Source organism: Artibeus jamaicensis, unplaced genomic scaffold (assembly GCF_021234435.1).
Source record: "Artibeus jamaicensis isolate MK-2021 breed Jamaican fruit bat unplaced genomic scaffold, CSHL_Jam_final contig_387, whole genome shotgun sequence".
In the NCBI taxonomy this organism is placed as follows: Eukaryota; Metazoa; Chordata; class Mammalia; order Chiroptera; family Phyllostomidae; genus Artibeus; species Artibeus jamaicensis.
In genome coordinates, this window is record NW_026521812.1 from 37,860,165 (window position 1) to 37,885,376 (window position 25,212).

The window sequence follows — 25,212 nt, forward strand, 5'->3', positions numbered from 1 at the left end:
GCAAGGAGGAACAGGGTAGCAGGAGAGGGGGACGTTAACATGCAAGGTTCACTCTGCTAATGGACAACTCTTCCTCCCCAATCAGGTGGACACTCACTGACCTGCCCCCAGGTTGCCCCACAAAGCTTTGGGGTCCATGTCTGAATGGATTGCTGTAGCCTTCTCATCTCTCCCTTCGTCCAGTTCCCTGCATCCTAAGACTCGAAGCCAGCACAGAACCTGGAAAAATTACATGTAAGTTTTGATGAGGGTTTCTTTTCTCAAACAAAACTATGCTAAGAATTTTCTTAGGTGATAATAACAAATAGCTTAAACACACGTGAATAACTTTTCTTTAAACAAAGTGTCTTGAGAATTAGAATCAAGGAACAGAGCTGGGGTTAGATTCTGCATATTGGTGGTTCTTAAACTGGAGCTTGCCTCAGAATCATCCAGGGGGCTTGTTACAGTGCAGCTTGCTGGGCCCTGTGCCCAGAGGTTTTGATTCAGCAGGTCGGGGTGGCTGGGAATTTGTTGTTCAACAAGTGTCCAGGTGATACTGACAGAGCTGGTCCACAGGGAGCCCACTGTGAGAATCACTGCGTTAGCTCATGTGACTGAAAGGAGGAGTGCTCAAGGTAGAACTGTGTTCAAATATTAAATGTTCAATATTGAACATCACTCAGTTAATATATTTAGTGAGGCACTTGACTCATCTTTCAGAAGAGAGAATCTGAAGGTGCTCTCATCACCGTCACATTTGAAGTCCGGCCAAGGAAATGCCGTTATTCTGACAATTTTACTCCAGAGTCACGAGTACCAGTCATTCATCGCCCTTGGTTTTCAACAGGGGTGACTAACAGCGCTGTTATTAGGCTGAAATGACAGCAACAGTTTCTTCCCAAGTGTGCTCATTGTACTTTTAGATATACTTAACAGGGAACATTTTTGTTTTCTTGGAGTGGGAAATATATTGCTTCCTTTCAAAGTGAGTCATCATACTCTGTCTCCCCTCACACACTTAAACGTGCCTTGCTTTTACAAAACACGTGTGAGAAGGGAGGTACCTTTAAAAAAAACAAGACCACGTCAGCTAGCTCAGGTCTGGTGGGGTTGTGAGTCCTCGGTCCTGACATGCCCTGAGGATCAGCATGTTGTCACTTCACCTTTGGAATAAGCCAGTCACCTCTCCACTGAGGACAACAATAACTTATTCCATGTTGATAGAAAAAAAGAGAAGAGTTTGGCTTAATAAATACACACTTGGATCTGTGTGAGCGTTCATGTAAATGTACATATGTGCCTGTGACTATTATGCATTATGTATATTTCTAAGCTTTCATTGTAGGAATTTTAAACATTTTTTCTTTTGTTTCATTGAGATGATGTGAGTGTAAAAATAACATGAGCAATTCTGTCCAGGCAATGTTTGAGAAACTTCTGGGCATTTTAAATCTGTGGATAAGCCCTGTGATTGATAGCATTTTTCTTGGATATGGTAAGTGTTATCATTCAAAATATCACTTAGAACTTGCAGTGCTTTTGTTAGGATTCTCTGGAATTGAGAATAATCACTGTTAATAAAGCAATTTCCAAATAGTTGTGTATTAATGAGAGTATATCCATTGCATAAAATTAACAGAGCGAAAAATCCTGGAGATAGATTTAAGTGCATATGTTTAAAATAGAAATCACAAAACCAGGAAGATAAGACCAAAAGTGATAGGGAATGAAAGAGCGCTATAAGGAATTAATCCAAAGCCATCTTCAGGGGCTGCCCAAAGGGTAACAGGGCCAGCAGTAGGGCTGATGCAGTTGTGAGTGACATAATTATCTATTCTTATGCTACCCTCACAAAGTAGAACGTCTCTGTCAAGCACTGTTGTTCTGCACAGCATTCTGGGAAAGAAGGTTTTGCGTTTATAAAGTGTCCTCCCCGCGGAGGGAGAGAAGTGGGGTGGATCTGGTGCTTGTTAAACCCCCTCCTCCTTCGTCGTCTGAGAGTGTCCACATTTGTACATCAGGTGTTCCCACAGGACGACCTTTGATGTCACTTTTACAACTACAGGCCAGGAAAGGGAAAAGGCTTCTGTGATGCCTCAGGTAATCAGGGCTTCAGGCTCCGGCAGGACCTGGCTCACCTGCCCCTCAGGTGAAGCACTGAAGTCACCTGGTGCTTAGAGCAACTCTGTAAAATGGTGTGCATGTGTGGGGGCCAGGGGTCTGTGGGAACCACATGCACTTTCCCCTCAGTTTTGCCGTAAACCTAAAACTGCACTGAAACAAAGTTCATTAATAAAATAATAACCGAATACCGAATAGCACAACAGTTCCTCAGAAATTAAAACCTAAAGTTACCACATGATCCAGCAACTTCACTTCCAGGTATATAGGTAAAAGAAGTGAAAACTGGTATTTAAACGTGTTCGTATACCCATGTTCCTAGCAGCATTGTCCGCAATAGTCAGTAGTTAGGAGCAGCCCACCTGCCTAGCAACAGATGAATGGACAAAGAAAATATGGTATGTGCATACTGTGGAATATTATTCAACCTTCAAAAGATGAAATTCTGATACGGGTTACAGAATGGATGAACCTTGAAGATACTCAGGGAAATAAGCCGGACCAAAGGACAAATACTGTATGACTCCACTTACATGAGGTCCCTAGAATAGTCAGATCCATAGTCTGAGAGGAGCACGATGGTTGCCAGGGCCTAGGAATGGAGAGGAACAGGGAGTTAGTGTTCAGTGGGCACAGCGTTTCACTCTGGGAAGATGAAAAACTCCTGGGGAAGGATGGTGGTCATGGTTGTACAACAGCGTGAATGTACTTAATGCCACTGGGCTATACTCTTAAAAATGGCCAAAAAGGTAAAAGTTATGTTATGTATATTTTAACACAGTTAAAAAAACTGAATACCAGAGCTCCCCTTCCAAGAACGCTGTGCAGAGTAACAACCAGTGCTTGACTGTGAGGGTGGTGTAAGAATGGATGGCCATGTCCCTCACATCTCCCTCAACTCCCCTACTGTCCTTGGCGTGCTTCTGGGCCAGGGTGAGGGATCTGCAGAATGTTCTACTTCAGCCTTAGGAATGGGTTTCCTGTCAGCAAGGGCACATTTTCCAGAAACTACCTGGGGAAATGCCACAAACAACTGTAATCTCTGCCAGTACGCCCTTGACCCATGTAGGAGAGCCACTCCACTGTGACGGAGGCACAGTGCACCCACCTGTGCTCCAGCAGTGGGGCTGTGCCGGCGTGTCAGCACCATGTGCCCCTCAGCAAGTCCCCGTGCAGGGCTTGGGGCACATGGTGTGGCAGGGCCATGTGCAGAGCTGGGGCACAGACCTGGTCTTCATCAGTGGAGGCGGACGTGGAGGCCGGAGCCAGATTGGAGCCCAGTAGAAATAAAAATCTACCTGCCTTTTGACCCAGCAATTCCACTGCTAGGATTATATCCTAAGAATCCTAAAACATCAATTTCAAAGAACCTATGCACCACAATGTTCATAGCAGCGCAATTTACAACAGCCAAGAGTTGGAAACAACCTAGGTGCCCGTCAGTAAATGAATGGATCAAAAAATTGTGGTACATATACACCATGGAATTCTATGCAGCAGAGAGAAAGAAGGAGCTACTACCCTTTGAAACAACATGGATGGAACTGGAAAGCATTATGCTGAGTGAAATAGGCCAGGTGTTGAAAGACAAATATCACAACAAAACAAACAAGCAAGCAAAATAAAAACAAAGAAACTGAAATAGAGAACAAGGAGACAGTGACCAGAGGGGAGAGGGAAGGGAAGTTAAGGGGAAAAAGGGGGAGGGATTTGGAGGAACAAATAGGAAGAACAGGGGTGAGAACTAAGGGGGGTAGAAATGGGAGGGAGGTGGGGAGCACAGGGCAGGGGGGCTGGGATGAGAGAAATAGACAAAAAACTGTACTTGAAAAATAACTAAATAAAATTTTTTAAAAATAAAAAAACTTTAAAAGAAAGAAAGAAAATGAAAACTTTGAGAGAAAATTAATAGCACATAGCTCTCCTCTGGAAGAACCTCAAATTATTATAATCCCTCAAATGAAGTATAATTTATCCACCTATCACCAGATCTCAGGAGAATTGGGTATTCCTGTGTTCACAAATTGCAGAATAATTTGGTGAGTGACCTGCAGTCCTGTGAGGAATGTGCAGTATTGAACCCTTTAGTGTCGTCCGTTCAGTCTTTAGATTTTGGGATCTTTCTTTTTATTCTGTGTTTCCAGAAAGCTGGCCGTGGAGAGTGATCATGGGACTTGGTAGCTGAGGTTTCTCTTCAGGCTCCTTTAGCAACTTTCAGGCCCTGCCTCTGGGTCTGACCAGGGCTGTCATTTGTGAAAAGCAGTGCTTACGTGTCCATAGTTTCAAAGAGCTCAGAAACCCATCCTGAAGTCTCTCACTTTCTCCTTAAGACGTGAAGATTATTTACATGCATGTGTGTATGTACTATATACACACACATACATGTGTACAGATATGTGTGTATTTGGCCTAAGGAACAGGTATATCCAAAATAAAGGTAAAGTTAGTCATCAAAGTTAGAATTATATATATAATATATTTATAAATACATTTATATATTATATAAATATAAGCTATATAATATATAATGTTTATATTATATTTCATATTATGTTTCAAATAGTATATTTCATAAATATATTATGTATATATTTATGCACAATATTACTTATATGAGATTGTTTATATAAATGATATAAATTATGTATTATATAATATATATAATTAGTCCCCTCATTCCCACCCCAGACTTGCCAAACCTGCCTAGAAATAAACTCTCCATACTCTTCACTTAGGTGATGGAGAACAGGGCAGAGCGTTGAAGGTTTCAAAGTCAGTTGCCATAAGTAGCTGCTAAGATATCATAAAAACTGAAACTAGAGGTTTTTATAGAAAAGAAAATCCAAGTCAGCAAGTCTCAGAGGGAGAAAAGTAAATGCTTGTTTCTCCTTGACATCCACATGTGCCCTACACTTGAGTTGAAATGACATGGACATAGAATCTAATCAAAATTAATTCAGCCCATGACTTTGGATGGACACACTGACACCTGTTTCTGCTAGGGAAGAGCAGCGGTCCGGCAGTCACCCAGAGAGATGACATGAGGTGGAGAATACCGACAAGGACAGACCCTTGGGGGCTTTCCTTAAGGCTCTCGTGTTTCCCAGGAATCGGATGTACTGGTTCCAGGCACTGAATTCATGATTAGTGATGGCTGAGTACCTGGAACCCAACTAACCAGAACCCTGAATTAACTACCCTTCCTACTTCCCACCCCGCCCCCACCCTGCCCCCTCCCACACACCCCACCCTACCCCACACATCCCACTTCCCTTTTTCAGAGATAAAGATTCAGAAAACAAGATAGTTTTGGTTTAGTAAAGGTAGAGAATAACTGTACCCTGGAGGATAGTTGTAGAATGGTTAAAAGTTTTATAATTGGGAAAAAAAACTGCTTTGGGAAGATTTTTAACATGGAAGCACTTTCCAGCTGTCTGTCAATGAACCAGAAAATTGAAACAAACAAACAAAAAAATCTTCTTGTCCTCAAATGTCTAGTTCACTGAGGTTTTATTGCACCCCTTTTCGTGCTTTAATAATCTTAAAAATGTTGACTTAGGATGGAAAAATACACACCATTTTTATTATTCTTGAGAAACTGTCCAAGTTTTGACTTTTACCACCTTTAAATTTCAGAAAATTTTTTAATGTTTATAATGTTTATTGAGTTTGGAGGCCCTTGAAAAGTTGTGATATTAAGAGTGGTCTACAGAATACATGTGTGTGTGGGCCCCACCATCACTGGGGAACCAGTGGGGTGGTTTCGGAGTCCATGCTGTTGGGCTTGTTGAGAAATCTGAGATATAAGTATTTGTAGCATTGTTTCATGATTGTGTTCTGCTCAAGGCACCATCAAAATTAATTTTTATTTTGTGCCTATACAGTAATTGTACAAATGGGAATGATATATGGTATGGTAATATACATTAATACATAAAGCAAAAAGTTCCAATAATGTTCCCTGTGAGTCTCCAGATGAACAGCCGTGCACACTGTGAAGCCTCTTACCGACCACCATCAGCTGCTTATGAGCTTACTCCCATAATTTCCAGTCTGCTGTTTTTTTTAAGAAATTATTTGTGTGCTCCTTTTTTGGATACACCTGTCACTAGTAAAGTCACACCTCTCTCTGAGCTGTGACTTAACCCAGGGACTGACACTGTTCCAGGGGACCTCCTGTGGGACCTAGGGCCCAGGCGCAGGAGCTTCACTGCAGCTACTGAGTGCACAGCCGTGGGTCACAACGAGGAAGAGGGTTTCTCCTCTTCGGCTCCCAAACAGTATTTGCAAGGCTCTGCAGTGTACCAGGATTTTAGAGTCCTTCTAGTGCTTGACTAGGAGATGTAATCTATTGTTTCTAGCAGATTATTGCTGTATCTCATGTCTGATTCGTCACTAAGGCAGATTATTAAACTGAGTCCTATGTATTAAGTGCCCTTAATTACTAAAAAGAGCAGAACCAGAGAATAATTAGTTCCTTTTATCAAAACAGAAGTACTTTTATTTTGCTGATTGTAAAAGCAATGTTTGTTATACATAATTTATAAAAGAATAGAATAAAGAAAATAGATTACCAATATTTCAGCTACACAGATACAGTCTACAGGTTAACTAATTCTTTTGTGTATTGTTGCAGACTTTTTTCAATTAATCAACTTAATTCCAAATTTAGAAGCAGTACAGTAAGTCCTTACTTAATGTCATCCACAGGGTCTGTGACTTACAGCAAGACTTTGTATAACGAAACCAATTTTACTACAGGCTAATTGACATAAACGAGTTAAGTTCCTATAACATCTCGTCAGTGTTGTAAGGGAAGGACATTGAACCAAATAACGGTGTTTAAGGACCATCTGTCCTCAGGACAGGTTATATCCCACAGGTTAGTGGAGTTTAGGAATGATGACTTTAGACATCATTTTCTAGGACAGTAATCTAGTTGCTTTTTTTTTCCTCTCTTCAGATTACATTAATCAACTCTTGTCAGAACAGATACCTGTGTGGATTCACCAGTATATGTTTATCAACTGGAAATTGCTATTAACTGGTTATTTCCATTTCTAAGAACATTCTATCACTAAAGGTGATTATTAAGTAGACCTATAAGATCCTAGTGGGCCTCTGGAATCATAAATAAAGATTCAATTATGTAGTGTCTGGTCAACTGATAGCCTTCCAGTTATTTAAAAATTTGTAATCAATATACTATAAGGCAATTTGGCAGAAATGCAAAAGGTTGATTAGCCAGATTCCCCCATTCCCCATCCATAATCTAAACAGTATGGACTCCAGTAAAATTCCAATTTTATACCTAATGGTAACAAAACGTGATTCAAATCTGTCCCTTCAACATGCATGAACCAGAGAGTTTTCCTTCCACTTCGCATCCTTCCTCCCCCTTCAGAGAAGGGTCTCCTCTGATTCCTGGTGTTCCTTGGGTTGCACTGGTACCTCTCTGCTTTCCTTTGAAGAGTGCTGGGACTTTGGATCAGGATGAGTCCTAACACTTAGCCAAGGTTAGGAAGGGCTTTGTGCACCGAAAGAAAACCCAGATGAAGTGTATAGTAAGCAGCTGCTAGAAGAGATACTGTTTTAAAAATTACTTTTATCTGGCAGGTTCTTTGAAAGCAGGTTCTCTAGGTTCCTCTCTCTGTGTCCCTTCACGTCCTCTGTGTCCTTGTATGTAGTAGGCACTCGGTTTGTACTGACCTGAATCAATGTTTCTGTGTCCCTTGAGTCACAAAAGAACAAACATGTTCAATTCAGATAACTGCATTTTGGCTTTTCTACAGCAGTCCGTGGGCACCTTGATAAATATCCTCGACCGTGTCAGATGCCCAGGTGTGGGGAAGTGGTGTGCAGTACTTTGATCCTGTGCAGCAGGAGATGCTAATGTGGATAATGAGAATTTGGTTCTCTGTCTTTGGTTTCGATCTGACCTCCTTGCTGCACTGAGTCACGGTGTTCGCTCTTTGGTGCTAGCCGTGTCATTTAAGTCTGAGACTGTCCCTTGGACTGTTTATCACATTGTATCTGAATTTCCCGTTACATTAACAACCAGCATTTGTCGTAAGATTTCAGGAACACCCTCAAAGTTAGTTGGTTTGTAGTTGACATTGAAATTAACTTTCTCTAACCTAAGCCAGTGAAAACTAAAATGCTCCTCACCACATAAAAGTTTTGCTTTCGCTGTGTTCAGACCCCTCCCACCTTGTCATAGCACAGTCATTTGGAGTCTAGTTTGGGGGCGGTGTGGTTGTATCTCAGTGGTGTATGACCCACTTTTTCATGACACTTAATTACCCTTGTTACAACACCAGTCAGAAGTTCTGACGACAGTGGACCAGACCCTGAAAAAGGTTTTCTGACACAGCTCGTCAGCGCTGCTCTAGAACTCTGCGTTGTCGGAAGGTGTCAGCTCTCCTGGGTGTGTGTTAACTACCAGAGGATGACAGGACACTTCCTCTAGTTTCTGGATAATGAGCAAGCACACAGGTAAAGATGCTGTTCTCAGGGTCGACTCCTTTTGTGTCTTCATTGTCTTATTGAGCTGACTTCTAACTCTTAATCATTCCCTGCATATGTGTGCTGTTTTGCAAAGGGGGCTCAGAGGAACAGCCTTTTCATTGGTACCCTGGGACCTTAATAACTTAACTTTTCAGTAAAAGTCTAAAGAGACTTTTCTTCTCTGTTCCCCTAGAAAATATCTTCATCCTTTTTTTTTCCTTATGTACTGTCAAGGTGCTTATCTCTCAATATCAGCTTCTCTGTTGGCAGCGACAGCCATGTGGGAGTTAATGCTGGGTGAGTTGCAGTGTGGGGGGTAGGTGTGACTGGACAGAGCAGAAAGAAATGCACAGAAGGGAAGGATGGCGATGACAAGGGGGCTCTGTACCCCGGGGAGCAGCGTACCACGGCGAACTCAAAGCAGGCTTAGGACGGGGTGCCAACCTAGTGTTGGCAGAATCGTCCCTGGCAGCCTGCTGTTTCAGATACATTTGCTTCCGATGCCACTTTTGTTGATTTGCAGAACTTTTCAAGCACTGTCATCGTTTCCAGACAAAATGTTGCAGGTATCCTCTTCATGAATTGACAGAAACCTTTTGGGGTGCATATCTTTGCTGAGAGTTGTTGACATGTGGCCCCAGGCGGGCTGGTGCAGGTGCCCCGCAGCTCCTGCCGGCTGTGCGCTGAGCGGCGCGCTGATGTGGAGTCTTTGAAAATGCCCGTAGATAAGTCAACGCTGTTTTCCCTGAAAGTCCTGATACAGAAAAAGAATGAAAGTACAAACACTAACTGGAAAAAATGTCACACATTTTAGCCACTTTGCATCCCTTGTTAGGACAAAGCCTGGGTTGGGTTTTTTACATTTGTGAACCTGTGCGGTAGGTGGAGCAGTGTGGGTGGCCCAGAAAAAGTAGCGGTTAGAATAAGATTTTCCGTTTATTGCCCTTTGTGCATGGCTAAAAATAAGATTCATACAAATCAGAATATGTAGTGCAAGCACAATCACTCTGTTAATTCTGATGACTGGCCTGCCCACATCTTTGCATCTGTCTGGTAAGTGGTACATTGGGAAAGAAATGTGTGTCTGTCTAAATAGCAAAAGGCAGCCAGGTTTTTGCGCTGTTTGTCTACATGTGATAGTTTATCAGCAGTTTCCCCTCCTGAAGGAAGAAAGGCACAACTCATGCATAAACAAATTGTGTTGATGGAAGATTGAAAAAAAAAGTGATAGAATCCTTGAATCTTTTTTTTTCCTAAAGCAATTGCCTTGTTTGAAATGCTGTTTTACAACATCCATCTTCTGGGCTCATTGTTAGAAAGTTGCTTCTTGTTGACTCAGAACAGCACGGGAAGGATTTCTTACTGCTGTTGCTGAAAGATTGGAAAACTCTTTTGCTTCCAGAGAACTGAAGCGGTGGGCTGTGTTGGGGGGTGGTGGACAAGAATGAGTGCGTACCCTCCATGGACACAGATGTCGGAGGGGCAGTTAACCAAGTAAAAACTCCCTTTCATCTGACTGCTGAGTCTACTGCAACCACAGTAAGTGACAGCCTGTCAGTTTGTGGCTAAAAGAAACACCAGAGAAAGATGGTGTCAGCATTCACAGGGAAATTTGCACCTTCGTAATCCCGGTGCTGGTGCTGTCCCCATTCCACTGGCGGCATGGCTATGGCATTTCCAGAGAATACGAAGGGCTGCAAGTGTTCTGAGCCTTTTGGTTTAATGAAATGTGTAACATAAGATGAGTCAAGAGGGCAATCATTCCAGAAACCTCTGGAAATTGGAAACTTCGAATCACATCTCTCTCTAGCCTCGCCCTCTGTGGCAGACAGTGAGGCTCGGTGGTTCATGGGAAACGAGAGCCTTGGGAGGAAGGAGGAGGACTCAGGATCCATGAGTAGCTCAGCTGCTGTCTGTTGACCTTGTCTGCTTACTTCACCTCTCCTCTGCTAAGCCTGGATGTCTTTATTAGAAAACAGCAACAGGGATAGTACCTACGTCATAGGATGGTTGTGAAGACCAAGCGAGATAACATAGATGAACCACAGAGGTAGCGCTCAGTGAAATGATGGTGGTGGTATTCTTGTTCCTGCATCATAAGAACGTGTCAGGGAATTTCAGGGCATCTGGGGCTTTCATCCCCTCTGTGCTTGGGGTACAAATTTTGTAATTAAGGAATTAAGTGGACACAGGATCAGCTTCTTGCTCACTGTTTCTCAGTCAGAAGGCTAAAGGCCATTGACAGAGTATCTGGGTTTTTCATTTATTACTGATGCTATCTGGGGGGTCATTTTTTAATTCTGCTATTAAATCAGTGTAAACCTCTCTTTTCTTTTGAGATCAGTACTATGTTGTGCATATTCAGTTTTTGTTTTTTCACTATGTTTTTTATTTAAACATGGATATTTCAGGTCTAACATCTGTGCATGTTAATTGTGGTGTCTGGTGATGTGCATTATGAAAGAGAAAGCACTAATGTTGTAATCAAGTAAGGTTTTAAATATTTCAGGTGGGAGTGGGTAAAGCTTCAGGAGCAGTTAGCTTCCGTGGTAGTGTATTTCCTTATGGAAAATATTGCATCTGTTATCGTTCTGGTTACTGATCAATCCAGGGGCTGACCAGCAGAAAACAATTATTGCTTCATTTACTTTTTATTATTTCTGCAAATTATTACATGCCCTTTTAGAAGTCTTTTTCTGCCTGCCAAAACTTTCCATTGAAAAGCAGATACAGTGTGTGTTTCATAATACGGTCATAGTTGCTGACATCACTTAACTTTTTTGGTTAACCTTTAGAATTAGGTGCTAAGAGTTCAGATCACACTCCTCTCTCAGCCTCCTCCATGACCTTCCTGGATGCAGTTTCTTCATTTATCAAATTAAAAAAGAAATTATGACTGTACCTTGACTTTGCCTCACCTGGGATCTGACAAGAAGTGATAAATTAGACCCATAAGCCAAGGAATTAAGACATGGTACATCTACGAAACTGATGGCTTGGTTTTATCAATTGATATATTCTGCTAGGTGTTTTTTTTAACTTCTCTCCAATTTTTTTTTATAATCTGTCCTGCAATCCCAGTCACAGATACAACTTGTAATTTATGTATTGGCATGATCATCGAATTTCCTGGGTTTTTAACATTAGGACCCATGAGCTTGGTAGAGATGTTTCTCAGGTCAGCTCTGCCAGTAAGATCTGCCTTCTATTACAGTGGTACCCAGGTTCTCTCAATGTATCCAAACAAGGCTGTTTTTTTTCCATTTTTTTTTCCGTTGAGCAAAACGGGGGAATGCTTTTCAGTAGAGCAGATCATTCTGGGCGGATCACAGCTCCCGGAGTCACCACACAGCTCCCGGCCCCTCTGTGAACACACACACTCGCTGCCCATTTTCTCTGCCTGCCTCGTTGTGCTTGTCCACAAACTGAAGTTTCTGTAGCAGTCATAGGTGAAAGAAGGTGATAAATTAGACTCTGGCTGTGGTTTCCTGCCACGTCTTCCTACGGAATGACAGAGATTCTGAAATTCATTGCATTGATGCACCGCGTGCTTCTTCCTATATAACAGCCCGTTTTAACCTACCCTTCGTGTGCAATTGGAGGGTACCGCTGGGCCAGCCTCATTATTCCTTTGGTTGAATAATGTAAAGCATTTGCAATGGAGATTTACTCTAATGATGTAAGTGCCTGTCCGTATTGCTGGCTTAATGCACTCAGTCATGGAATGCTTTAGAGTTTATTGCTAATGGATGAATCCTTGGGAAAATCGAAATTTTCAATAAGATTGACATTTGGAGTGAGGAATATAAATCTAATGAGAGCATTTCAACCCAGGTTTGTAATTAGGGCTGAACGGAGTAAATTTGCACACGCACACCACAGAAGGGCACAGCGGAAGGTGAAATCGCACGCGCTGCTGTGAATGAGGGATGAAGGCCGATGTATCAGTGTCGGGCCCCGACACGGTGGAGTATAAATGATACTGTCACCAAGTGCTGCACAGGGTACCGAGGGAATTCCACTCCAGTAAATTACATTACTTAGACAGACCTGAAGGCATTGTGTCGGAATGAGAGGAGGAAGGAGAAGCCTGTCAGCACCAGGCAGAAGGTATTACAGCGCAACTGGCTGCAAGGGTGGAAGTCAGTGGTTTCCATCACACCTGGCTATTCTGCACCGTTCTTTGTTAATTAATTTTCCGAGGTTACAAATGTGTACATGGGAAAGCACATCATGTCCACTTGGGGTGTAGGTTACAGTTGACCACAGGGAATAAATGTAAGTTGGTTTGTATAAACTGGTTAGTATTGGATTCTCACTCGTTACTTGTGGCTGGGTGATACTAGATGTTCACCATGAGCTGGCCCCTCTTTCCTTTTCTTTCTGGGAGGATCCAGCATACGCGGTCAGACTGTGACCGTCATCCCCTGTGTAACACTGTTTCTTTTCAGTCCCTGCCCTAATAAGAACATTTGTTTCTTTAATCCTCCCTGGTCACTTGTTTCCACTCCTCACCTTCCATTTCCTAAGTGGTACCAGTGTGTAACATTTTATTTTGTGGAAGAGCTCAAAGTAAAAAGCAGTTGATTCCTAGACTGTAATTTGTGCAGAAAAAACTACTTGTTTTCATTTCTTTTTTCTTTTACCCCCACATTGAAGTGAGGCCACCTTTTCAGTTGTTGTGTTATACCATCTCTGAGACAGCATTAGGGAAAGAAAATCAGAGTATCGATTGCACCCCTGCCATCTAGCTCACTGAAGGTGTTAGTCCCCTTTGTCCAGTTTGACAGCCAAAGCCAGTTCTTGAAAAAGCCACTACCAAGTACCCTGGAATTAGTCATGGTCGCTTCTTAACTAGAAAGTAAACATCCTCTCCCGAATGAATGGAGATTCGAAACAACATCCATCCTGACTTCCTTACATATGTGTTACACTTTGTCCTCCGTGAAATAGACCTGAGAAGCATCTCTGATAATCTGTTAGCAGGGAGAACACACGGATCCGCCAAATGTCTCAGCAAGGGCCCCGATAGCAGGCTTGGAGCAGCCTTTCTGGAAGAGAGGACACAGATAGATAGCAGAGACAATGATAACTTGGAAGTGACTTTAATTCCGACCGAAACAATACTCTATTCACGTCAGGGCATCATAACTTAGTCTTTATTTTGTAGCCATAGTTACAGTCTTATTTTATTCATCCAAGCATGAAGCTTAGTAAAACCAAGATACTGGGAAAGCAGTTGTGAGAGAAGACAGGGAAAACCTTGATGGGCAAAGAGATGGTTGATGTTTCTGGTTTATGTAAGGTACCATTACCTTTAAATTGTTAGCTGACAATGTTAGAATAATGAGGAGGCACAAAATGCATGGTGCTAAATGTCTTAGTGACACGTGCCATCCTTAGCACAGGAAGATTATGTTTATAGAGTTTGCTTTATTTAGTTACGCAAAAAGGCTGGGACTCTGAGCTTTCTGGCAGATGAGTGTCTCTCCGTGAATAAAGTCACCAGAATTTTTCCCTTTTTAATTACGTTCATTTCGTTAGTAGTATATGCCTTGTATTTTCTATTTTCTTTTTATCCGTGACATCAGTTGGGAAGCTACATGGGTTCTGTTGTTTGCCACGGTAGAGTACACGCCACACATTTCTCTGACCTGGCTTCTTGATGCAGCGTGCTGATGAAATAGGACTTGCAGTTTTTCTGACTTGAATCCGGAGGGCAGGAACTTACAGCAGATAAAATGGAAAGGGTTTGGCTGTTCCTCCACTCTGTAGAGGGCCCTTTGTTCCTGCTTACCTCCTCATGTCGGACTTAACGATAAAATTGGAAAGGGAGACAGGGGAGCTCCGTAGGAGAAATAGGCCTATGGAGAATTGTGATTGCTCATTCAGAAGCTATTCTTAGTTCTGAGAAATGTAATGAACTTGAGCTTTGAGTCTTGCCCGATCTCCCATTAATGATTCCACCATCACCACCACCTCTCTGCCCGATTGTGTTTTCCCCAGCGACTGCCGTGTTTTTCCCTTCCATTTCTGAATGGAGCGTCCTCCAAACCAAACACACTTTGGAAGGGACCGGGCCCTGTTACCCAGCAGCCCCACCTCTTTGAAAGAGCCTTCCCACCCGGAGGGGGCTTTGCCGTCCTGCGCAGGGCTGCTCTTCCACATTACCTTCAAGTCTGCGGGACAGAGAAACTTTTCTGTACACCTTGATTTACTTGTCAGAAGTCATCCCATTAACACGAGCACTTCACTGACATTGTCACTATGGTGTTTCCAGCTGACAACTGCTGCTGCCATGTTCCCCGAGGTCCCAGTGCTGCAGAAAAAGAGACTTTTGTTCTGACTTGATGGGGGGAAAAATGCAAACAACAACACGAGCTCTAGCACCAGAGAGCCTATAAAGACATGTTCAAATGAACAATAAGGTCGTTTGTTCACATATGACATAAGGATGTAAGAATTTAAACAATAAGACCTCTTGTGAAATGTGGCAAAATGTGCCCCGCAAACACTGGGAAGCTCTCTGTCTCATGGAAGGCAGTTTTCACAGGGGCTTCAAAAACCCATTAACATGTAAACCACCCTTTGAAAAAGAAAAGAAAATCACTTGTCTCGCGTTAACGTTAAAGCAATTTCTGTTTTAAGGAAAGCTAAAATGCATTCATTTATATAGTCTACGGCACTATAATTTATTAAAAAAAAACAACAGTACTCTGTCGAGAAGTTCCCTGCCTCTTCTCTCCTCACCTGAAATGGGGAATTCATCATTTTGTCAAGACCCTTCTTCATTTGAATAGTATTTATTTCTTCAAACTGGAAAAAATTCCTTTCAATCACTTAGATTTAAGATGAAGTTTTAAAGCATGATGATAATTCTGTAAATGCTCAGACATTGGTGGAGCCAAGGGAGGGAAGAATCTGCTCTGAAGGGAAATTTTAATTGAATCTAATGCTTTATTTTGAACCCTACCCTTTTTTGCTTTGAGCCTTTATGAAAGGCTTGGTATATTTGCAAACCCCAGCAGGGCTATGACAGAAGAATGCAGAGAATTTCTTGTCAGCTTGGACCAGGATTGCTGACAATGCCCCCAAATTGTTCCTATTTTGATGATTCTGTTTAAAACGTGACCTTCCAGGAAAAGTAGGGTGAGAAAAACCGTGATTTAACTGGCCAAAGGCACTTCATTGAACTGACTTAGTATTAAACTCTAAAGATTTTAAAGTAGTTGCTGATGGGTATATATACAGCATTCTTGCAGAATCTTCCTAATTGAAGAAATGTTTTATCTCCATCTCTGTTGACAGAAAAGATTGCCTACTGATAATTGCTTTGCTTAAGTGTCTGATAATATGCCAGGAATGAGAGCATTCTGTGTTAGGTCATCTTTAATTATGCATGTGCCACCTGTCAGTTTGAAATCAGCACCAGATCAGATCCTTGAGGTGTCGGTTGTGGGGGGGGGGCGCCAGAGGGAAGCTGAGGTGCGCTCTTTTAGAAACAACAAAAACAGCTAGTAGTAAACATGGCTTATAACCTGCAGCTTTTTAAAGGAGCCTCATCTTCATTGTTCTTGAGCAGGAATAAGCTACTGGGACATCTGAAAAACGTTTGAAATCTCGCCCAGGCCACCTCAAGCAAAGATAAATTACTGTGAGAGAGGATGGTAGTCCCATCTGTTGCATTTCCTTTTTGCTTCTTCTCATCGTGGTAAATGAGCCAGGGAAAAGCTCAGAAACATTTTTTATAAGCTCTGCGAGGACAGGAAATATGTTAATGATGTTAGATTTCATACATTTCAGGGTTTTTTTCAGTAGTTGGTTGGCTTTTTTTAGAAGGACGAATGTGGGTTGGAAATAATGCTTGTTACCCTCTGTCAGCTTTTGGTAGTTTTATTCTCACTTTTCAGGGTTGTTTGGGACTTTCTGGTGGGATGTTTAGGGTTCTTTACTGAAGGTTCTGTTCTCTGTCCTTTGATAGCATGGATTTGTGCAACAAGGTGTTTCTCACTGTTCACCTGTCAGAGGTTTAAGGGAAGCCTTGAGTTATTACACACTTTTCCAGAGGAGGGTGTTGATGGACAGAGAGACTGAAGGCAGAGAAGGGACAAGTGGAAGGAAATTAACACGTGGGTGAGTTATCACGTGGTGAGTGTCTTGGACTCCCTGCAAAGGTGAGGCTCCCAGTCTGCCTGCTGTCCAGCCTAAGAAACGCTGCCTCCTCGGTAAGAATTAGGAACACGAAGTTGCAGATCCTGAAATGCCTTTTCAAAGACTGCTATCTAGAGCCATTGAAGCGAAAAACGGACCAGGCAATAAAGGGGTGAAGACCTCTGACCCCTTGCAGTTCTGCCTGAGTACCTGGCCCAGCCCGGCTCTGGAGAACCCTGGGCTGCCTTCTAATACGTAGGGCACCACCTGCCTTTCTACTCCCATCACACACTGAGGTAGAGATACAGTCTCCAGAAAGGGGAGCAAGTTCAAAATACTTACAACAATAATGTTGCCAGTGCATTTGTCTATTCAATGCTCACTTAATACTTGGAGTACTTGGTGTTATATGAATAACTTTAAACTCCCTGCAGTGGATAATTCTTAAAATAGGAGAACATAGCATATCCCAGCCCTTGACAGAAAAGAACATCAGAAAGGGAAGCAAAGCTAGAGAACAACTGAAGAAAGGAATTGAAAAGAGGAAAAAAGGGGATGGGGGCATAACTTCCATATTCTCTTCTGACAGCTCATCTTTGCAAAATCTTTTTCATGTACCTGGAAAGCTCTTTCACCGTCTCCAGCTGGTTAACTTACTCTGAGTTAGTCAAGCATCATCTCCTCCAAGAAACCACCTTTGCTCCTTTCAGGCAGAATTAGCTGCCCCACCTCTGTGATCCCATAGTACAGGGCCCCCTCCCTCAAAGCACTTACCTTGCCCCGTACTGCAAGAGCTGGCTTATTTCTCTTTCTGCCCCACAAAGTGGTTGCTGAAAAAGCTAACATCTAAATTGTGACAGTGGAGTCTCATGCCCAGAGGAGCAGTAATGTCTTCATTGGACTCTACAGTACTTAGAGCATGTTAGGAGTATTAGAATCCATTTTTGACAGTAAATTTGACCAAAGAACTAGATAAACTTGAATGCTTCATGAACAGGGATCAGGAATGGAGAGGCCATTGGGGAGTGTCCTATAACCAAAGGTTGGAGGAATGCAGGAAAGTTAGCCCCAAGAAGAGAAAAAGAAGTGGAGATAACAACTATATTTAGATATATGGAAGACTGTTGTTCTAGAAAAAGCAGAACCAAAAGGTAGAAGTTACAAAGAAAGAGATTTGGGCTCAGAACAAGAATTTTCTTGCAGCTAGAGCTAGCTTTCCACAGAACCAGTGGTCCCACTTGGTGAAATAGAACCCCTGTTGCTAGAATAAGAATCATTAACTTTCAGGGCCCTCTGGGAGCTGTTACAGACACGACTGCACATTGCTTAGAAACACAGACAGAGAACCCCTCCGTTAGGGTTAAGGCTCAGAGTCTCCATTCTGTGCAGACTCACAGTCAGGATGACAGTGGGATGTCAGCCCCAGCCTCTGTGTGGTACCTGGTTGGCCTGGTACTGAGCCCTCACGTGCTCACAAGCTATAGGCTGAAATTGGAAGTGAGGATGGGGAAGGGAGCTGGCGACCTCCTCAGGAGTCAGTACAGTGGACAGGATGCTGGATTGTGTCCCTGCTCACGTGCATCCCGGCCTCTCTCTGGCTGTGTGAATATGAGTGGCTCCCTCAAAGCCTCAAAGCCTCCATCTCTTGACATGCAAAATGGAAACAGTATTGTTCACTTCACAGTTGTCTTGAGGCTTAACAAAGGTAAAGGAGTCCTTGGTGGACAGCACCGTGTTGCCCATGGGTAGGTACTTTTCTGGAGCCTCTGCCTTCAGTGTTGTCGCCAGGACAGAGGACACACTTGCCGTCCTTGCAGGATTGCTGTGAGCTGGACAACTAAGGTGTTACGTCTAAAAGCACCCAGCACTGGGCCTGCCCCAGAGTGGGTGTTCACAGTTGTCAGCCTCAGTTTATCCTCTGGAGCTGGGAGACGAGAAAAAGGGTATCGGTCTCACCTGCCTCTGCTGCTGAGGCCCTCAGAAGGCTCCCCTTTCCCTGCTGCCGAGCCCTGAGCTGACGCTCCGACCCCTCTCCTGTGGCCCTGACATCTCACCACGTCGCCTTTACTCTTTTTTTCTTCCTCCTGCACGTCCATCTCTTCTAACACTCTTCCTTTTCTCTAGCTAATTTCCTCCTTGGCCTTTTTTTGTGCATTCTGGGTAGGATTATTCTGATGAGCACAAAGTATAAAATACTATTTTCAGTTGTTGGGGGCTTTTTTGGCTTAAAATGAGGTTTTATATAGATTTGGGTGGAAACACGGTGAGGTCTTTCTCATTTTCTTCTGAATTTGCTTCAAGTTTTTTTTCCTTTTTAATGTTAATACTTTCCCATTCTTCCATCCCATGGGTTTTTAGTTGTTAGCTTGCCAAACACAGCGGCTGAGCATCTTTATGACGTCACCGAAGTCAGGAGAATGTCATTCACAGGGAATCCAACCCATACATTAACTCAGACAGAGCAAATTGCTAAATAAAGAGCTCCAGTGCCAATTTGCTTCTCTTGTTCCCATCCTCTCCCACTGAAGGGGGGTTGCTGACACAGAAAAAGCAATGGACTAGGGAAGGGAAGTTTCAACCCTTTACTGAGTCAGAAATTGGAATGCTGCCGTCCAGAATCAGACACCTCGTCTCTCTCTCCATCCGTCCATCATCCATCAGATGTTCAGGAAACAGGTCCTTGTCTGAGACCCAGCGTGAAGTCCTGGGCAGACACTAGGTGAGTGATGGGGTCCCTGTGCTCAGCCCCTCTCCCGTCTCCGCTGCTATCTGAGCAGCTGAAACAGTGACTCATTTCATCTGTGCATCTGCGTTCCCAGTAATCCTCACAGGGCCCAGCTCAGTGAATGTGGGAGTGACAGGAAGAGCTGGGAGGTAGAGGGAGGGAGAGAATGAAAGAGGCAAGGCAGTCGAGGGAAGGAAGGAAATCGCACTCTATATGGTGTCAGGGGTGTGTATTGGTACGCGCTCTGTGTGCAGTTGAATGATTGCAGTGAGAATCCAGGCAAACAGCGCTGCACACGGAATCTAGCCGAAATGTACAGGGCAGTGGTGCTTATTCCCCTCCTTCATGGAGAAGTCAAAATGGAAGCCACACATGGTTCTTGGGGGCATTCCCCAGCACACACATTTTCCTTGCTTTTTCTCACACTAAGTTATGTTGCTTTTTATTTAGCAGAAGAATGCAGTTTTACCCCTCTAGTCATTTCTGACTTCTCAGTCAGAAAAGGAATTTTTTCCTTGCAAGAAAAAAGAAGAGAACAATCTATTTCTTCCCTTCTCTTGCTGGCCCTAGTGTTTCTTTGGGGCCTTGACCGAGTGGGTCAGCCTATGCTGCACAGCAGCCAGTTGCTTTGCTCACCCCACCCCCAGCCTCAGTGTCTTCGTGGTGGGGGGGGGGGGAGAAATGCCTGCCTCATGTGCACCCCTGGGTTATCCTGACAGTCACGTGAGAAGAGATTTTATACAAACACGCTTGGAAAATGAAGGTGCTGAATACAGAATGCTGACCAAAAATGCTGACTTCAGGAAGAGTTCTAGAACATAGTAAGAAAAGTGATTTTGTGTATGCTCGGAGAGCAAAGTGAATGCAGAAAGATTTCGAGAAACTCTCCCCGCACAGGAAACGTGGCCGCCAGAGCGCCTGTTTCCATGTGTGGTTAGGGTCCCCTTTTGTTGGATTAATTAGGTCAGAGAACCTTCTTTTACTCAGCACCCTTGATGGTACAGTGATTTAACGACTGACATTATTATGCTTATTTATGGATTTGCTAGATTCCCTCATTCTCCACTAGAATAAAAACACCATTAGTGCAGAACTATTTGTTAAATTCTCTGATGTATACCTAGGGCCTAGAGCTACTATAGAAACTTGGTCTATAGTAGGTGCTTAATAAATACTTGCTGAATGACTGTGTCAAGTCCTACTAGGTGCTCTGAAGCCAGAATGATGAGTACCATATAGTCTGAGCCCCAGGAGCCCCACAATCTGAGAAGGAAGATGAAACACAAGAAGCCAACAATCATTAGAGTACAGAAAAACAATGATAAAGAAATGCAAAGAATTTATTTTCTATTATTTAAGTGTTGTTATCACCTTGAAACAAGAAGTATGAAAGCACAATCAGCTCTTGTCACTTGTCTTATCCTTTCATTTTTCTAACCTTTGTCTTAAATCTAATGTTTCCTGGGTGGTGGAGACTCATGAAAGGCTCCAGGACACAATCCGTGCTAAAGGTTGCATTGAGAATAAAACGCAGCCAGACTTCCAGGTCAAAGACGGGTACCATGTAAGAACAGACATTGCTGGTTTGAAAGCGTTCTTCCCAGCCTGCTTCCTAGTCTAGTCGTTTTCTTTGGAGTTAGTTCCTCTTCCTCTCTCCTCCCTCGTAAAGGTTGGTCTTCTGTAGCTGCCTGCCGAGTTTCAGCTACCACCTAAGTGCCAAGGACTTGACTGTATCTTGTCTCCAGGTCTGACTTCTCTCCAGTTCCTTACACCAAACTGCCTACTGCAGGTTCCCCTGGGATTTCCTGTTCAATCCGCTAGACTAGATCTTGTGGTTGGACCCTCCCGTTTCCTGTCATGAACAGTCGCTCCATGTGCACATATCAGACAAGCCCGTGAGTCCTCCCCACTACATGCTCTGTGTCCAGGCCGTCTCCAGCCCATCAGTACTCCCGGGAAGCCCTCTGGTCCATGCCCCACTTCCTCAGCCCTGCACCGGCTGACCATCTTATCTCCAGCCTTTTCCTCCTCTTCTCATCTGTTGTTCACAAAGAAGCCAGGTGATCTTTCTAAAACACAAGTAGGAACCCATATGTTCTAAACATTTTAACACAGCCCATAGTCTCCTAGGACCTCCTGTGTGTCTGGCCCTGCGTTTCTCTGGTTTCGTCTCCTGCGCTCCATCTTCATGGCTAAGTTTCCAGGGCTTAGCCCTTCGCCTCGGTTCAGTGGGTGTCTCCTGGATGCGCAAATAAAACCAGAGCTTTAGGGAGGAGGGGCACTTAGGTGGGAAATCTACCGAGGGAGGGCAGAGGTGGGAATCTGTGTGAGGCATTCAAGAGAGACCGGTGTTTCAGAGAGAGAGATGACTTACACTAGGGAGTAGGAGCTATAGGTACACACACCTTGCCCTTTGGCCACACCAAACTCCTTGAGGTTTTTCTGTGTACCCTGTGGTTTCACAGCTTCATGCCCTTGCTGCCGTCTTGGACCCTCTCCACCTCATCCACCTGGCACATCTGGCAGGCCACCTCCTCTGTGAGGTCACCCCTAACCTAGCCTCCCTCCAGACACTAGACTGTGGGAGATTCCCCAAAGCAGAAATACTTGTGTTCTTCTCTGATGAGCCCCTGTGTGCCACCACTGTGCCCATGTCAGACGCACACATTTTATACCATAGTGCATCGGACAAGCTGTGTGTCTATGACCCCTACCCCCAGACTGAAGAGGGAACCCTGTCTCAGGCGTATGTGTGGAGCCACCATTTGCAAGTACCTGGCACACAGCAAAGAAAGCTGAGCAGAAGTCTGGCTGAGAGAATGGGCATTTGTGTTTCATAGTGAACATCAGTTCTTGCCTTCCCCCAGCCCAGCCTCACTGTTCACCAGGTGCGGTCCGTTCTTTCTCTGCTGTTCCTTGCACATCCCTTCTCGCCACAGCTCTCGCCACCCTCTGGAATGGGCACGCATTACCTCACGCCTGAGCTTGCATTCGTCTTTGTTGCCTCCACATCGCTCCGCGTGCCGCCCTCGGTTTAATCTGTCTTAACCATCACGTTGATCACCTCATTTGCCTGCTCAGGATTCTTCAGCAGCACCTCATTGCTCACCCAGTAACGTCCAGACTCCTCACCCTGGCATTCAGGCCACTCTGCCATCCAAGTCTGGTCTGCTTCCCGGCTCACTCACACCTCGCAACAGCCAAGCTCGATCCCTGCACATTCCAAGGATGGGCTTCGCCTTTCATCTCTGTGCCTTCCACATGTCACACTCTTTCCCTGGAACAGCCTCCCCTTCCCCCACTTCTCAAAATCAGATTCCGTTTTTACTACCAAAAAACTGCTGTTCTCACAAGTCCAGAGTGATTGTCCCGGCCAAGAGAGATCTTCCTTTCTCTGCACAATTACAACACTCGTGCTCCCTGGTACACGGTGCTTTCATTAGGCTGATGATCAAGCCGCACCCACACTATTCAGGGCATGGTGCTATGTAGGTCATTGCCCTTTCTGTAATTCTGACCCCAACCTGAAAAGTAAAACACCATTATTGGTGACATTCGGGATTTGGCCAGGATCTCCAGCTGGGAAGGGTGGAGCCAGGCAGAGCACCGTCTGCGTCACTGCAAAGCCTGGGCACTGCCCGCACTAGCAGCCGCCTCACTCATAATCCCCGGTTGTGTTTTGCTTCCCCTTGCATAGAGAGGGGTCCTGGGCCTTAGGTAGCTTGGTCCCAGTGTCGCGTAGATCTATTGATTTTGTGCTCATAATACATAACTTCATTCCTTGTACACAGTAAATGTGGCATGGGAACATGCCTGAGATGTCCTCTCTTTCTTCTGCTGTTTTTGCTGTGACACAAGCTTCCATCAGGGAGTAAGCATCAGTACCTCCTAACTATTCCCACTGGCTCCTGAGCTAGTCTGTTTCCTTGTTCTTGAGTCACTAGATTGTCCAACCGATTATCCTTGCCCAGAATCCAACCACTCTCTGCCACAAAACGAGTCTTCCTAAAGACCAACTTCGTCACTTTGCCCCAGTAACATTTCATTCAAACTGCCGTGACTGACTCTCAGGGTCCTTTCCTTTGCCTCGTCACCTCACCCCCCCAGTCCCGAATCACGTGTCCAGCTGCATCCTCCACCACACCCCCACCCAGTCTCACTCAGCCATTGGTTTCCTCTCTCGAACGGAGCACACAAATTCTCCCCTCTCCCTCCAGTTGTGCTGCTTAGTTTTTCCACGTAAATGTCCTTCCATGTGTCCGCCTGCAGGCACTTCGAACCTGGCTGCGAACAAGCACTGCTGGGCGCTGCGAACGTGGGAAAAACAAAGCCAGGCCGCCTCACTCTGCCCTCGCAGTCTGTTGAAGTGTGTACACACAAAGGCAGGCGGCATCAAAAATTTAAATGAAAAGAAAACGATTGTTTGGGTAGCTGTCACATTCTACCTACCCATTAAGAGCTGCTCAAGTCGATTTTTTTGTCCAGGTTTTTTCTATTTTATAAGCCTTTATAATACTGATTATCCTGAATCGTGCATTTTGACATGTAATCACACACTACTTACGTCGTTAAGTGAGTCCTGTCCATTGGTCCTACTTCCACAGGTGGATTTTAAGTGGCGTAGGTGAAACAAGACCTATGCCATGTATGTTCTATACCAGAGTTACCCGCTTGCACTTGCTGTGCAACAGAGTACCGCCCCCCCACCAACGTAATGGCTTAACAAGCATCTCTTTTTCACAGTTGTGTGAGTTGTGTGAGTTGGCTGTGTAGTTCTTCCTCTTTGAACTGGCTTGACTGGGGCTGAGTAACCCAGGATAGAGGTAGACAAACTAGTCCATAGGACTGCCACCTGTTTTTAAAAATAAGTTGTGTTTAGAACGTGGCCACACCCATGTAGTACTTTCATACTACAGCAGCAGATGTGAGTGGCTGTGAAGGAGGTCATATGGCCCACAGGCCTAAAGTACTCACGACCAAGAAGAAGTCTGCTGACCCGGCTCTGGGACAGCCTCACCTGTTCAGCAGCTGGCAGGCGGGTGGTCTGGGGAGGCCTCACCTGGGGTGGTTCATCTCTGTGCTACCTGGTCTCTCTTTTTCCAGGAGGCCTGCCTGGAATTCTTTAGGGGATGGGGTCAGGATTCCATAGTGGCAAGCGAGGGCAGGCCCCAACATGCAAGCACTTTTCAGGTCTCTGATTTTATCACACATTTGTTGTCCCTTCGGTAAAAGAAAGCCCTATGGGCAAGCCCAGAGTCTGTCGGGGGGACCACCAGGAGCCTGTGGTAAAGCAGGGAATCATTGCAGGCAGTTTGGAAAGCAGCTCTTCACACCGGCTCACTCCTTCCTAACCGCCAGTCCTCTGACCTCCATCCCCAGTGCTCCATGTTGAGCACGTGGTAGAATTTAATTAAAAGCATAAATGGAATCTTTGGAGGAAGGGAGGATGACAAGAAGTCATTACGTAACTACGCCAGGTGCTGCCATAGACCCTGGGTTACAATAATGAACAAAACGCGCGGTCCTGTCCTCAGGGAGCACGCAGCCAAACGTCAACCCTGTGTGTCCTTCCTGTCTAGCTAAGAAATGGACTTCTCACTAACATTCCTGTTAAGGATCTTTAGTATTTAACTATGACTCTTCCATCTCTTTGTTGTCTTATTTCTGCGCTCACTATTCACCCAATATCTGGACTCTCAAGCCTACACAAGGCCTGCTTTAGGATG

The 25,212-nt window shown here is 44.3% G+C and overlaps 1 protein-coding gene across 6 annotated transcripts in view; it reads left to right on the top strand.

Moving 5' to 3' along the window:
* BACH2 (BTB domain and CNC homolog 2) overlaps window positions 1-25,212 on the top strand; it is a 330,764-nt gene that overhangs the window by 188,426 nt on the left and 117,126 nt on the right. For 5 of the 6 annotated variants that reach the window (XM_037131213.2, XM_037131210.2, XM_037131211.2 and 2 more), the window contains one exon: window positions 86-234. The gene's annotated coding sequence lies outside the window, so the exon portion shown is untranslated. Of the gene's footprint in view, window positions 1-85; window positions 235-8,072; window positions 8,599-25,212 lie in introns of those variants that run through there. The other variant, XM_037131215.2, reaches the window with a different exon arrangement.